This window comes from Jaculus jaculus, chromosome 2, assembly GCF_020740685.1.
Source record: "Jaculus jaculus isolate mJacJac1 chromosome 2, mJacJac1.mat.Y.cur, whole genome shotgun sequence".
Taxonomy (NCBI): Eukaryota; Metazoa; Chordata; class Mammalia; order Rodentia; family Dipodidae; genus Jaculus; species Jaculus jaculus.
The window spans coordinates 19,929,481-19,938,977 of NC_059103.1; the positions used below are offsets into that span (position 1 = coordinate 19,929,481).

The 9,497-nt window shown below is 47.3% G+C and overlaps 1 protein-coding gene across 2 annotated transcripts in view; it reads right to left on the reverse strand.

Annotated features, from left to right (window-relative positions):
• Positions 1-5,012, reverse strand: part of Adnp2 (ADNP homeobox 2) — a 32,119-nt gene extending 27,107 nt beyond the window's left edge. For both annotated transcript variants that reach the window (XM_045143354.1, XM_045143352.1), the window contains exon 1: positions 4,950-5,012. The gene's annotated coding sequence lies outside the window, so the exon portion shown is untranslated. The remainder of the gene's footprint in view (positions 1-4,949) is intronic.
• Positions 5,013-9,497: the final 4,485 nt, after the last annotated feature.

A 9,497-nucleotide genomic window follows, 5' to 3' on the forward strand; every position in this document is an offset into this window, starting at 1 on the left:
TTTGGAGGCAACAAGAAACTACTGTTTCTGAGGGTCAATTTAGAACGGGTAAGTTCTCTTCAGACCTGGGTGAAAAGTGTATCTTCGAGCTTTAGGAATCACACTACAGAAAATGAAGCAAAAAACAAAACTTTAAAATACACTGATTTGAGTTCCAGTCTTCAAAGGCCATACTTTACCAGAAGAGCTGTCCAAAACCTCAATGATGGATTTCAAAACACCACTCAGAAAGTCACTTTCTAGTCCAGAGCAAGGTACCATAAAAATGTGATCCCTTTCGATGATAAGTCTGCTCACTCTCACTTGTTTCTATTCCCCCTTCAAGTCCCACTCCTTTTAATCCCCTGGGGTTGGTTCTTTCTTCAAAAGCTGGCTGCTCCACTTCATCCATCCAACTCAACAGCGAAGCTAAATTAATTATTTGCAAGAAGAGTCTCAAGTCATACTGTAAGAGCTGCCAATGCTAGATCTGAGAAGCAGGAACTAAGAACTGGGGCACTTTCAGAAGCACACGTGTTTGGGGACGGCATGACTCTCCTAAGCACAGAGGAGGCTGTTAAGTGACCTGACAAGATTTAGGCAGGTTCTATGGACAGTTGGCTTGGAGTCAGAGCCACAAAGTGTCAGTCTTTTCTCCTTTAATTTGAAGAACTTTTCATTCCCAAAGGTTAATAAATGCCTTGGTATTCCCTGGTTCCCTAGTAGTTAAGATTCGGTGCTCTCAAGATGTTAAGTGCCCCAACCATTGTTAATCTCACCTTCCAAAAATTAAACAAGCAGGTCCCTGCCTTTTTTTTTTTTTTTTTTTAAGTAGGGTCTCATTGTAGCCCATGCTGACCTAGAACTCACTCTGTATTCCCAGGCTGGCCTCAAACTTACAGCAACCCTCCTACATCTGCCTCCAGACTGCTAGAATTAAAGGCTTGCACCACCACACCCAATAAATCCCTTATTTTAAAGAAAAAAGTGGGCTAAGGAAATGGCTCAGTGGTTAAAAACGCTTGCAAAGTCTGTTGGGTTGGGTTTGCATTCTCCAGTACCCATGTAAAGCCAGATTCACAGAGTGCACATGCATCTGGAGTTTGCAGCAACTAGAGGTCCTGGCATGGTATTCATTCCCTTTTTCTCTCAAGTAAATATAATAAAAATATCTTTTTAAAAAAAAATAAAGGTAGGGTCTCATTCTAGCCCAGGCTGACCTGAACTCAATCTGTAGTCTCAGGGTGGCCTTGAACTCAGTGATCCTCCTACCTTTGCCTCTTAAGTGCTGGGATTAAAGGTGTGTGCCACTATGCCCAACAAAAACATCTCTTAAAAAAGAATAAAGTTGAACTGGAGAGATGGATTCGCAATTAAAGTACTTGCCTGCAAAGTCTAAAAACCCAGGTTTGATTCTCTAGGCCCCATATAAGCCAGGTTTATAATGTGGTATATGCATCTACAGTTCATTTGCAGTGGATGGAGGCCCTGATGCAACCATTCTCTCTCCCCCCTCCCATAAATAAATAAAAATAATGAAAAAAAAAAAGAACAAAGTTTTCCTTTTTTTCTTCTTTTTTTTTTTTTTGTTTTTTCGAGGCAAGGGTCTCTCTATACCTGGGAGAAAAAACTAAAAAAGAAAAAAAACAAAGGTATGTGCTACTACGCCCCCAGCAAAGTTTCCCTTTAAAAAAAAAAAAGAACTTTTAAAGAATATTTTATTTTCATTTATTTATTTCACAGAGAAAGAGGGAGGGAGAGAGAATGGGCACGCCAGGACCTCCAACAATGCAAAGGAACGCATGCGCCCCCTTGTGCATCCAGCTAACGTGGGTCCTGGGGAATTGAACCTGGGTCCTACGGCTTTGCAGGCAAATGCCTTAACCGCTAAGCTAACCTTCCAGCCCCCCCTTTTTTTAAGAATGGGCGTGCTAGGGCTACTAGCCACTGCAAATAAGTTCAAGACGCATGTGCCACCTTGTGCATCTAGCTTACGTGGGACCCAGAGAACCAAACCCGGGTCCTTAGGCTTCTCAGGAAAGTGCCTTAACTGCTAAGCCATCTCTCCAGCCCAAAGTTCCCTTTTCTTTTTCTTTTTTTAATTTTTTGTTTATTTTTATTTACTTATTCAAGAGCAACAGAAAAAGAGGCGCATAGAGAGAATGGGCTCGCCACGGCTTCCAGCCACTGCAAACGAACTCCAGACGCACGCACCCTCTTGTGCATCTGGCTAACGTGGGTCCTGGGGAATCCAGTCTCAAACCGGGCTCCTTAGGCTTCATAGGCAAGCGCTTAACAGCTATGCCATCTCTCCAGCCCCAAAGTTCCCTTTTCTAAGAGTGAACTACCTGCTTTAGAGAAACCAACTCAGGATAACAAAATATAAAGGAGTCAATTACAAAGGCTGCATACCCTCTAGTAACTCTTCCCAACTCTCTGGTCTTTGGCTGATAATCATTTTGGGGAGAGTAAGCTGATTCCTACCCTCAATTTCTGATCCACCCAAAGATACAAGAGCCTATCCAGAATACTCAGAAATGATCTGCTGTTTTCCCATCTATAGATTCTGTTCTATATTACTGGAAACAGCAGCTGGTACAACCATCTAGGGTTCTGAACAAGCTTGTGCATAGTAACTTAAGCTCAGTTTGTGGCGGACTTTGAAACACCAGTTTTGCACAAAGCAACACTTCCCAAAGGTTTTCTTTTGTTGCTTTTGATGTCCTGACCTTTTAAAGATAGGTCATTAGAGGAAAGTACGTATGCTTGTGACAATACTTTTTAAGACAGGAACCTATTCGTTGTTCCTATGCAAGGCTTTAAAAGGATTTCTCTCGAGAGGCAGCACAGTACAGTGGTCACCAACCAGCACAGGTTCTGGAGCTTCCGCCTGAGTGAAATCAGCTCCACCACTAATTAAATATGTGTTCTAGTCTCCCTGGGCCTGTTACCTCCACCTGGGCAACAGAGCAACCTCCTTCGGGGGCAGCTGTCAGGATGAATGGCAACACATGTAAAGCGCTTTGCACACCAGCAATTGAGTTTACTAGTCTCTAACTCAAAACCCAAGTGAAATGTTCCAACTACCAGGCCACAGGACTTTTTGTTTTAGAGCAACTTCCATACATCAAGATTCAGATCTGAATTCAAATGGGAGGGGGACTATTCCTAGCCACGTTCTCCTATTGTCACACTGACCTAACTAGCAGGTTAGTGACAGCCAAAGGGTTGGGAGTATGGTAGAAAGCTACATTTGTCTCCCAGAGTGTGCGCAATCACAATTTCGCCACTAGAGTAGTGCAAACTTGGCTTTAAATTTAAAAGGTGTTCCTCAAAATCCCAAGATATCTTCAGCTAAAAAAAAAAAATCAGTTGTCATCCTTAAAACCAATGATTAAGTCCTCACCAAGGCCTCTTTCTCCTCAACTAGATCTGTAACTTGACTTCATTTTTTAAAATTTGTTTATTTTTATTTATTTGAGAGCAATAGAGAGAAAAAGAGGCAGAGAGAATGGGTGCGATTGGGCCTCCAGCCACTGCAAACTCCAGATGCGTGCGCAACCTTGTGCATCTGGATAACGTGGGTCCTGGGGAATCGAGCCTCAAACGGGGGTCCTTAGGCTTCACACGCAAGCGCTTAACCGCTAAGCCATCTCTCCAGCCCTTGACTTCACTTCTTGTCCATCCTTTTTAAACTCTAATCTGTCACATCCATGTTTAAAGACTATTGGCTCAGTCCAGTCTTCTTAGCTATGCCCCTACCTAACCGGAAACACTAATACCCAGGTCATGTGACCAACTCTCTGCAACAGTGTCTCTACGCAAGTTGTATGTGCATGACTTCCAACCAAGCACACACTTTCCACCACTATTTTACATGCGCTTCTCTTTCCCCAAGTCCCGACTTGATGTATGTGTGCGTCCAACACCCTTCAGCTAAGACTCCATCAATACCAACGTGCATTGCATGTCACCCATGTATCAGCTTCTAACCCTCATGCAGCTCAACAAGACCACAAGGAGTGTTCACCTGTTGAGTCCTGTGGACTTTAACATTTAGCATTCAGGTTAAGTCTTGGGTTCAAAATCAAGCATACTTTTAAAATAATTATGTATTACCCTAGAACCATACAACACTTGAATTCAGTCTCCTTCCTTCCTCTTTCTTTCTCTTTCTTTCTTTTTAATGCTCTTGGGCTAAACGTCTATAGAAATTTTTGCCCGGAGGCAAACTAGCTCAAGGTACTCCAAATGGCAAGATGCAACGTTGAAATTTAAATTCAGCCTATGCTTTCGTGTCACAGGCATTTCACATCAATAACCAAGGGTGAAAAAGAAAAAAGACAGCGTTTGCGCTCGGCTGTCCTTTCCATAGGCCTTTCCTCTGGGGAAACGGGGCGCAGCAGGGAGAACCACAACCCTGGCCCGCATCTCCATCTCCAGCATCCCGCCGAGCCCGGCGGCGCCGCCCCAGAGCTGATCGCGCTGGCGGGCGGATCCAGGGCTTCGGCTGGTTCCCGAGGTCGCCGCGGAGGGGCGCCCTGCCCGGAGCCCAGACTTTCTCTCGCCTGGCATTCCCGCTACCCACCGCGAGGGTCCCCGTCCCTCCCTCCCGAGGGGTTCCCTGCTCCGCCCGGCCCGTTTTCTTCCTTTTTTTTCTTCCCCTCGCCTAATCCTCACCCACGTCCTCCCCGTCTCCTGTCCCCGCCCCTCCCCCTCCCCCGGGGCGGCCCCGCTCCCACGTGACCCGCGGGAGGACGCGTCGGGAGCCCCCGAGCCACGCACTGCGAACGTCCCGGATTCCCGAGGCACCGCGGGTGACAGTGACGGCGGACGGCCGTGGGGACGCGGGCGGCCGTGGGGACGTCGGGGCGGACCAGGGAGTGGGACAGCGGACCGGAGGGCCGCGGAGGACGGTCCAGGGAGTTGGGGGTGGGGGGGCGGCGCGGGCCCGACCGGGCCGTACCTACCGCTGGGCGCGAGGAGCGCCGCGTCCCGCCGCCGTCGCAGCGCTGCCGCGTCCTCCGCCCACGCGGCGGGACCCCCCGCCCGCGCCCGCCCCGCGCCCGTCCCTCCTCCCGCGCGCCAGAAAGAGAAGATGGCGCTCAGCTGCCTCAGGAAGTGACGCAGCCTCATTTGCATGCCGGCGCGGCCAGCCAATGGGAGCAGAGTGTGCCTGGGGACCCCTGGGCGCTTCCCACGGGCCCCTTAGGGCCCCTGGACCTCGCGGGCTTCGAAGCTCTGGAAGGGGGGGGTGGGGCCTGCAGCCGCCCCTTCCCCCACTGGGTCTACTCCTGGCCCAGGGGACGTCCTGTCTGCTTCTCACCACCTCTGGACAAACTCTCGAGAGAGTTTGACTTGCTGATGACGTCATTGGAGGGGTGGGGCGAGTGCGTCATCAACCACGTGACCAATCACATGGGTTTAGCTTAGTTCTGACTTCGTTTGCACGGGATGGGGGGCGGAGCTAGTAAACCAGTGGGTGGCTCCGCCCATGACTAATAGCCAATAGGAAGCCAGCTCTGAGGATACTGCCTTGCTATTGGAAGGTAGGACTTCAACTCCAACAACTTGGACCAATGTGTTCATGATTGACATATCTTGGTGAGCCAATGGGGTAGGATCCCCTGCCTCATCATTCTTGTTTTTTAAAAAAATTATGTCATATCTTTCCTTAAAAATTTTCCCTTTGAAGTTACATCTACAGCATGATGTGTAAGAAGGTTGATTGCATGTATTTGCATAATAGAATATTTCCTAAATTGAGTGTACAATGAGTAGGAACTTCCCAAGTGTCTCTCGGTCTACATCTATTGAGACACCAACTCTCCTGAAGAAAGCCTCTCCACTCTATTGGCGAAAGGGGGCCAAGTAGGAAGCTTTGAAGAGTTCAAACCATTACACCTAAAATGCTTTTTTTTTCCCACGCTAGCTCAGGCTGACCTGGAATTCACTATGTAGTCGCAGGGTGGCCTGGAACTCAGGGTGATCCTCCTACCTCTGCTGGGATTAAAGGAGTGTGCCACCATGCCACCACACCCCCATGCCCGGCTAAAATGCTTTTAACAAGCACCTGTCCTAGCCCTGCCTCTTCCCATCCAGAGATTTCCCAGTCTGACATCAATCCTGACCCACCCTCTATTTTCAAAGAAGGCCATATCTTTCAGTAAACCAACCCAAGACTTTGGGGACCAGCGCCATACGCACACCTGTCTACTCAACAACCATCCCTTTTGTCTAGATTCTGCCCAGGCTGAACGCTTGCATTGAGTTTGCATTTCCCCTTTTGGAACCTCCTTGTGCAGCCTTCACATTCCCACAATTACAACGGTCTCTTGCCGCTTTCTGTTCAATTCAGCCCAGTGACCAGAAACACTAAGCACTCGATAAATGTCCACATCAATTCTTACAGTGTGCCCAATGCTGGTCTGATGTTACCGGACCACAACTTAATTTCCTACGAGAAGCCAAGTCATAATTGAAAGCGAGCTGGCCTTTTTTTCTATTTGCTCCTGGGTTATAATTTAATTTGATTATGAAATTTCACCAGTAAGTAGGCATGATGTCATTAGGCATCTTCCTTGAAAAATGGTGGACGGGATGAAAGGTTAACTAAAGCTTTCCTTCTTCCAATATCCCGTCATCCAAATTGAGATGCTTTCAACTACCCCATCTTATTTTTCCCGTTTCTCCAGTTTCTATGTCCCTCTTCTCACCTTTCTTTGGCTCCTCGGCCACACAATTTGCCTCCTGCACACCATCACTCTGAAGAAATGCTTTGCTCACTGGTTATGTCTTAGTTGTGGAATCCAACCGATTTTAAGCCTCGTCTTCCTGGCCCTCTCTTTCCTCTGTATCCACCGTAGGAACTCTCCTTCCTAGAACCCAGACCATGCGCCACATTTGCCCTTCAGTTTTCTCCAGTCTCTCTGTTCCCACACCTTACTCAGCACTGATGCCAGCGTTTGTAGATTCTTCCCGCTTTCTGTCATCATGCAACACGCGGTCACCACCCACTTCCTGTACCAGGCACAATGCTGGGTATTGGGAAAGCCATTTCTTTCTTTCCTTTTCTGTATATTATCCCCTGTTAATCTCAACCACACATTCAAACTTCATTATTTCAGTTTCAAACCATTATCTTGCCATATGCGATGGGGCCAGTCTGTAATCCTAGCACTCAGGAGGTAGAGGATTGTAAAATCATGGCCAACCTAGGTAACATAGTGAGATCTTGTCTCAAAAAAAGGAGAAAAATAAGAGCCAGGCATGGCGGCGCACGCCTTTAAGACCAGCACTCAGGAGGCAGAGGTAGGAGGATCGCCATGAGTTCAAGGCCATCCAGAGACTACAGAGTTAATTCCAGGTCAGCCTGGACCATAGTGAAACCCTTCCTCAAAAAAAAAAAAAAACTAACTAAATAAATAAATAATAAAATACATCCTCTAGCCAGCCATTTTAAGATTGTATCAAAAAGAAAATATCCACTGGATCATGTCGTGCACTTCTGGCCCCCAGCTTCAAGGAAGGGGGACAAATAGAAGGAAGCATCTGACAGTAGGAAATAAGGCCAGGGCTCACCTTCTGAGATTAAGACTACAAGGGGAAGCTGGGTGTGGTGGAGCATGCCTTTAGTCCCAGCACTTGGTAGGCAGAGGCAGGAGGATTGCTGAGTTTGAGGTCAGTTCAAGACTACACCGGGCTCTTGGATTGTTTTTGAGACCAGTCTCATTGTAGTCCAGGCTGGCCTTGAACTCTTGGTGCCTATCCTCAGGCTCCCCAGAGTGCTGGGATTAAAGCCATGCACCACCTGCCCCAGCCATAGCCAGTCTTTAGAAGCTGTTTCATTGTGATGTAGATAAGAGGCACTGACACCACCTGGTGTCACCAAGCAGCCTTTTGAAAGTGTCGGAGATTGACTGGGAGATTGGCAAACTCCCTTCTTCCTACTCAAAACCAGGGCTAAAGCTTGATGTCCTGCATTGACCTCTGGGACTCCCTGAGAGGATCCGTTCTTCAGGAGTTTAGTTGTGATTACAAACTTTGTAAAACTGGTCTGCATGTTGATTACCTCCTTCTATTTTCAGCCTATTTCTTGCACAGGTTCCAACCTTTGTGACTGCAAGTGCAGTTGAGGCTTCTCAACTTGCCCACTAGGGAAGAGAGAAAGTAGAAGTGAGAAATTCCATCTGCTTTCAGTGTGTCCCAAAAATCATGTCCTGACAATACAAGGGGTGCAGGGAATCAAAGTGTTGGGGTTGTCTTTTTTTTCTAATCTATTTTCTCATTCAACAATCTACACAGATGTCCTTAACCTCTGGACACCACACAATGTGGGGAAACTTCTCCCTAACAACCACTAGTTCCACAGTGGACTCCAACTGAGCATCCTGTAAGCCAAATTCTGCTGCTGTCCACCCAGAGACTGCTGATCCTGCAGATTCAGGTTGAGGGCTGTGAGACAGCCCCTTACTTCCAACTGCAGCCTTCATGTCCCTTCCACTTCTGACTGTCCAGCTACCCATCAGAGTTCCTGCATCCCTCTCCTTGGGTTGGAAGAGTGTGGCTTCAAGAACTCTGGGAAATAGGGTTAGTGGTTTGTTACAAAGGATATTACAGAGGATGCTAGTGAATACTAGATAGAAGAGATGCCTTGGGTGAGGCATGTGGGAAAGGAAGAATGCCATTCCTGCAGGAGCACCATAGCCTCTGGCAACCTCTACATGTTCAGCCATTAGGAAGCTCCCTGAACCATTGCTTTAGATTTTTGTGGAGGCATCATTGTGTATTTGTGATAGATTAAATAAATCATTGACACTGGGGACTAGGAAGATGGCTCAGCCTGGGTTCAATTCCCATATAAAGCTGAATAGGGCAAGAGACCCTGGCACACACATGCAAATAAATAAATAAATATTTAAAAGTCATTGGCACAGGGGCTGGAGAGATGGCTCATCAGTTAAGGTGCTTACCTGCAGAGCCTAATGACCAGAGTTCAATTCCCCAGTGCCCACATAAAACCAGATGCACAAAGAGGCCCTCAAATCTGGAGCCCATTTGCAGTGGCTGGAGGCCCTGGTGCACCCATTCTGTTTCTCTTCTCTATCTCTATCTCTCTCTTTGCTTGCAAATAAATATTTTTTTTTTCAAAAACTTAGTGGCATTAATGATCATCTCAACTTCAGGGAGATGGCACTGAATAATACTGGTTTGTCCTTTCAGGGACCAGTCCCCACCCAGAAGCTACCTGGGGGCTGCTAGCCTCAGTTGCTCATTAGCACAACAAAAAGATATTTAGCATTTTGAAGATTCCAAGGGTTGTAGGACGGGTGTGACCTGAGATGATGAAGACCAAATATCTCTGGCAATATCACTGAGTCAAGTGAATTTGTTTACTCTGTTGTGACTCGTGGGGCAGCTCTGACAAGTACTGTCTTGTGGGAGATTTTACCTCCAGCAGAGACGCATCCTGGCAGAGCTTAAGTGAGGCACAGCACATCCTATCTGGTGACCTGTGA